Genomic DNA, 6,681 nt, shown 5'->3' on the forward strand with positions numbered 1-6,681 from the left:
TGCACGATGACGGTACCAAAAAATGTGTAAGGCTCGTGTTTTTCAATCGTTAGGTCGAAAACAAGTGTCGGTTTTTGACTTTAGAAGTCGAGGAATGGAATTTCAAGGGAGAAGAAAGGGCGTACTCTCGCGTGGTTGTAAATGGGGGTGCTTGAGGGGTATTTATAGAGCAATGTGTGGTTTTGTGCATTGATGTGGCTCATATTTGTGCACATTTAGTCCCCGAATTAGCCTCGTTCCTATGCTTTTTAGTGCTTATTAGGGTCGTTTCTTATCTTTGGTTCCCTACTTCGCATATTCTTTGAGGTTTTGTGTCCTTGGTAGGAGAGGTTTCTAACCTTGCATTTATGAAGAAAAATGGAGCTAAATAGAGTGCATCTAATGACCAAGCATCTAAGAGGAGACCAATACTAAAGGGCTAAGTAAATAAACCAAGTAGAATGGGCAATGATGAAGACCCCCACGACCACTCAACGATCCCCACGGATCCTTAGGCAGTCAAAAGAAAATGAAGAAATGCTGATCAAAGATCCGGGCGACCTGAGCTCAGGACGGGCGTCCCACGCCACAATCCGGACGTCCCGTAGTCAAGTCGAGCGGATCCCTGGGCAGCACGAGCATGCTTCAAGGTCAAGTCGGGCGGCTCCTTATGAGACTTGCAAGGCACTAATCTTCTTCTTAGGGACTTAATCGTCATTTAAGCCCTTAGTTACCCTAATTCTTGTACTTAGTATAAATACCCCCTTGTTTTAGGAGATTAAAAACCAAGTTTAACCATTTGATAATCAAGTTAATTTACGAATTAGTTTAGTAGATCTTCCTAATCAAGTTGTAGTTACTCAATTCAATATTAATCAAATCTTAATTTCTCTTTAATCATTCGAGTGTTTTTAGATTTAGTTGGGTAATTCGAATACTATTTGGGGTTTATTGAAGACTTGACGATTCTTCATCATCCTTCAAGTTTTTCTTCTATTATTCTTTGCTTATTATTTGGATCATCCTTAAGTTGGTATAATCTCTTTTACCCTTGCTTAATTAGTTATTGTTTTACTCTTTCACCATGTTTAACCTTGTTAGTATGATTAACACCCTTATTAAAATGCTTATCATGACTATGAGTGAGTAGTCTTCTAGCTAGGGTTAATGGGGGATTAGGGGAACTAACACATAGGGGTATATCCATACTTGATGTAACACCCCCACACCCTTAGTGCCTTACCAGGACCACTTAAAGCATGAAAGTGCTACCATTTCGGTTACCCGAGGCAATGTATATCAAATAAACAATAAAGAAACATACTTTATTAAATATCTTTAAAGTGATACAAGTCCAAAAACCAAAAATGATAAAGTAAATACAACTGTTTCTCAAAATTGTCAAACCAACTGAAATAATGTAAAAGAATGTTTATGACACAGTGGAAGACTTCTAGACATCTCGTGGCAACTCAACCCAGCTATCCCCATGCACATCATCTCATACCGGCTCAATAACTGCTCACCACCCCCGAATGGATCACCACGGTTTTCAAAACATTTAAACCGGGGTCAGTTACGGTTTACAATAAAACAATACAACCAAAAGCAATACAATAATCATCAAATCTCCACCATAACTCCACACACCTAACTACACACTAAAGTGTGTAGTCCTGCCAGAATACTCATCGCAACAAGTATTCCACACCGCCAGTGGGGGACCGCGGCCGTTCCCACCTAAGCCCCGCTCATCTCATCCGAGCGATAACCCAAGTTCCTAAATGTGCACATCCCCTATGTGGCGGGTTCCACAGAGGGCGAATCAAGGGCATGAAGCCACTCTCGCAAGTGACTCCACTCATCCGAGGACGCACCTCGCAAACTACAGACAATTATACAACAACCACATTATACCACAACAATTACTATTTACCAATTCCGATATGATATAAACCAACAACAATGATCAACCATCAACAATACATGTGTACAATAACTGAGTAGGGAAACCCTACCTGGAATAGCAACCACAAGACCGTCACAACAGCTAATTAGTAATGTTCCTCTACGAATCCTCCTCCTATAACACATTTTCATATAATCATCACCCAATCAACATAATACACCCAAAACCCCCAAATCTACCCAATTAGGGTTTTACACAAATTCAACGAAACATTATAAAAATTATAAAAGAATCTTACCCTTGACGCGACGAACTCAACGGTGTAAAGAACAAGACAATCCGACGATCCCAGCCCTTGAGATTTGCTAACAACGCGAAGAACGAGAACAACGTAACTTTTTACTCTCTTGAAAGGTTTTTAGAAAGCAAAATTGATTAAAAAGAATGACGGAATCCTTTTATACTAATCACACGTTATTAACAAAACCCGGCTAAAATAACCCGTAAGACTCACTTACTCGATCGAGTAAGTGACTTACTCGATCGAGTGTCCCTTACTCGATCGAGTGTCACACATACTCGATCGAGTACCCATCAGGTATCCTACTATTTCGTATAAAAACATACTTACTCGACATAGCAAGCCCCACTCGATAGAGTACCCATTGACATAGAAAACCGTAGTATTACAGTCTTCCATCCTTTAAAAGAACTTCGTCCCCGAAGTTCAACCTATACATAAAAACAAAACATACTAACTCAACTACGACACAACAATACAACTAAAACTCAAAACAAAACTCCCAACCAAAACTCAAACCGACTCAAAACAACTAGTAACTTTTTCCAAAACAAACATAAACCATACCAAAACCTTATGCGATCACCTCCTACCCCCCTAAAAGAAACATGGTTACGTCCCCATAACCACACATACCTGATCAAAAAGAGATGGATACCTCTCCCTCATAGCCTCTTCCGCCTCCCAAGTAGCCTCCTCAACCTCATGGTTAGACCATAGAACCTTAAGCAACACTGTTTCTCCATTCCTAGTTTTCCGAACCTTGCAATCAAGAATCTGTTATGGCACCTCAAGATAAGACAAGGACTCATCCAAGTCTATGTTCTCCACGTCTAACACATGTGAAGGATCGCTCACATACTTCCGTAACTGAGATACATGAAACACATTATATACCCTACCCAAAGCTGTTGGTAACGCTAACCTTTAAGAAACCTCACCTACACGATCCAAAATCTCATATGGTCCGATAAACTTCTGCCTCAGCTTCCCTTTCTTACCAAACCACATAACCCCATGCATAGGAGACACTTTCAAAAGAACCTTGTCCCTAACCTGAAACTCTATGTCACAACGGTGTAAGTCCGCATAACTCTTTTGTTGATCCTGGGCGCTTTCATCTTTTGCCTGATTAGCTTAACCTGTTCTATCATCTCCTGTACCATCTGTGGTCCTAAAACCACTGCCTCAGCTCTATCATCCCAGCAAATCGGACACCTACACCTCCTCCCATACAAAGCCTCAAATGGTGCCATACCAATACTCGTGTGATAACTGTTGTTATAAGAAAACTCAATCACGTCCAATCTATCGTCTCAGCTACCACCAAACTCCATCACACAAGCCCTCAACATGTCCTCCAAAGTTTTGATGGTCCTCTCTGTCTGCCCATCTGTCGCAGGATGAAAAGTTGTAATCATCTTCAAAGTAGTTCCTATCAAATCCTGCAACTCTCTCCAAAACCGTGATATGAACCTCGCATCTCTATCTAACAGTATATCCTTATGCACCCCATGCAAACGAACCACATGCTTCCTATAAGCCAAAGCTATCTGTATCTTGGTCCAAGTATCTTTCATCGGATCAAAGTGAGCTGACTTGGTCAGACGATCAACTATTACCCATATCATGTTATTACCTTGCTGACTCCTTGGTAAACCCACTATAAAATTCATAGAGATAGACTCCCATTTACACTCAGGTACCTTGAGAAACTGAATTTTACCTTGTGGTCGTCGCTGCTCTCCCTTAACCCTCTGACATGTCAAACATCGAGCCACAAACTCAGCTGTTTCCTTTTTCATCCCAAGCCACCAGAAAGTCTTCTTCAAATCTTTATTCAAGTTGTTACCGCCTGGATGTACCGAATATGGTGTGCAATGAGCCTCTGTCATGATCATTTTCCTCAAATCCTCATCATTAGGAACACACCAACTACCATCAAATCTCACACTGCCATCTGTATGAATAGAGAATCGAGACACTGTCCCTTCCTGTACTCCAGCTCTCCACTCCTCAATCTTAGGATCCAATCCCTGCTTCCTGCGAATATCAGCATAAAGATCTGGCTCCCCTGTCAAGTCTCCTCTAGCATCCCCTTTCTGTATCATATGTATCCCCATCTTTCCCACCTCATCACTCAATCTCATCAAAGATATAGCTGTGCATAGAGAATCCATACTCTTCCTGCTCAGCGCGTTTCCAACCACGTTCGCCTTCCCTACATGATATATAATATCCATGTCATAATCCCCTATCAGCTCCATCCACCTCCTCTATCTCATGTTCAGCTCCTTTTGAGTGAAGATGTACTTGAGACTCTTGTGATCTGAAAACACCTTAAAGGTCGCCCTATAAAGACAGTGCCTCCAAATCTTTAGAGCAAACACAACTGCACCCAACTCTAGATCATGTGTCGGATAGTTCTCCTCATAAGGCTTCAGTTGCCTAGAAGCATAGGCAATTACTTTCTCGTTCTGCATCAACACACATCCCAAACCATTCTTTGAAACATCTGTATATACCTCAAAGTTCTCACACCCTTTAGGTAATGCTAGGACTAGAGATGTGGTCAAACGCTCCTTTAAAGTTTGGAACGCCATCTCACAACATTCATCCCAACAAAACCTGTTCTCTTTCCTCATCAACGCTGTCATAGGTCGGGCTATTTTAGAAAAGTCTTTCACAAACCGACGGTAGTACCATGCCAAACCCAAGAAACTCCTAATCTCTGCCACATTCTTCGTTTCTTCCCACCGAGTGACTGCCTCTATCTTTGTCGGATCGACAGCTACACCCTTCTTTGAAATCACATGCCCCAGAAAGGCAACTTCCTCGAGCCAAAACTCACACTTTGACAACTTTGCATACAGCTGATTGTCACGCAAAGTCTGCAACACCAATCTCAAGTGCTCCTCATGCTCATCCTTAGTCTTAGAATAGACTAAGATATCATCGATGAAGACCACCACAAACAGATCCAAAAACTGACTGAGGACCCGGTTCATCAAATCCATAAACACTGCAGGTGCATTAGATAACCCAAACGGCATCACAACATACTCATAGTGACCATACCTTGATGTAAAAGCTGTCTTTGGTATGTCCTCATCCCGAATCCTCACTTGATGGTAACCCGACCTTAAATCAATCTTAGAAAAGACTGATGCCCCGTTCAACTGGTCAAACAAATCATCTGTCCTTGGCAAAAGATACTTATTCTTCAGTGTAACCCTGTTCAACTCTCTGTAATCGATGCACAACCTCAAACTCCCATCTTTCTTTTCCACAAACAGAACTGGTGCTCCCCACGGTGATACACTAGGTCTAATGTATCCCTTATTAATCAAATCATCCAACTGTTTCTTCAGCTCCTCCAATTCCTTAGGACCCATGCGGTACAGGGCCTTGGAGATTGGTCTCGTCCCTAGTTTCAACTTCACACTGAAATATATCTCCCTCTTTGGTGGTAAACCTGGTATCTCCTCCGAAAAGACATCTGTAAACTCTCCCAGTACTGGTATCTGATCAATTGTCGAACTCACCATACTATGGTCTTTCACATGGCATAGGATCATAGGACACCCCTTCCTCAGATAAGACTTCCATGTCACCACTGCAATCACTTTGACTTTGGGTTTGACAACAAACCCACGATAAGACACACCAACTCCCTTTGGACCTCTCAAAGAGACTCTCTTTTGGTGACAGTCTATTATAGCTTTATACTTACCCAACCAGTCCATGCCAACTATCATCTCAAAACCATCGATAGGAAATTCTAACAAGTACACTGGTAGGTCAACCTGCCCAACTATCATCTCAAAACCATCGATAGGAAAATCTAACAAGTACACTGGTAGGTCAACCTGCTCAACTATCATAGACACACCCGTATACAACCTCCCACAAGATACAGACTCACCTGACGGTATAAAAACATCCTCTTTTACAGACTCAAACTCTCTCAAACCCAGAAGCTTAGCATGTCCCGACGATATAAAAGACTGTGACGCCCTCGAATTAAACAAAACAAAGGTAAAGACACCATTAACAGGAAAAGTACCCATGATTACGTGAGCATCATCCCCAGCTGCTTTCTTCTCCATCATGAAAAGCTTGCCACTAGTCTTCTGTCCACCTCCCTGGACAGTACTAGCAGAAGTAGACGGCTTATCAGCCGACCCCTGGTTGTTATTCGTTGCTGGTCTCTGATATGAATTACCGCCATTGCGGTTAGCCCCACTGTTGTTACTCTGTCCACCCTGATTGTTCTATGACCCAGCCGGCCTGTTACTAGCATAACTCTGAGACGGACCCTCAGAGGAACTCCCTTGTATTTGTGAAAAACGGTGGGTTGTGAAAATAGAGAATTTGAATTTCGCCATTTTTTATTTTTGAAAGAAATAACTGTTTTTAATTCTGTCATTTGAAATTTGTATTTGCGAAAAACGGTGGGTTGTGCATGTGTTTGGGCCAAAGCCCAACACTT

Source organism: Silene latifolia, chromosome 7, assembly GCF_048544455.1.
Source record: "Silene latifolia isolate original U9 population chromosome 7, ASM4854445v1, whole genome shotgun sequence".
Lineage (NCBI taxonomy): Eukaryota > Viridiplantae > Streptophyta > Magnoliopsida > Caryophyllales > Caryophyllaceae > Silene > Silene latifolia.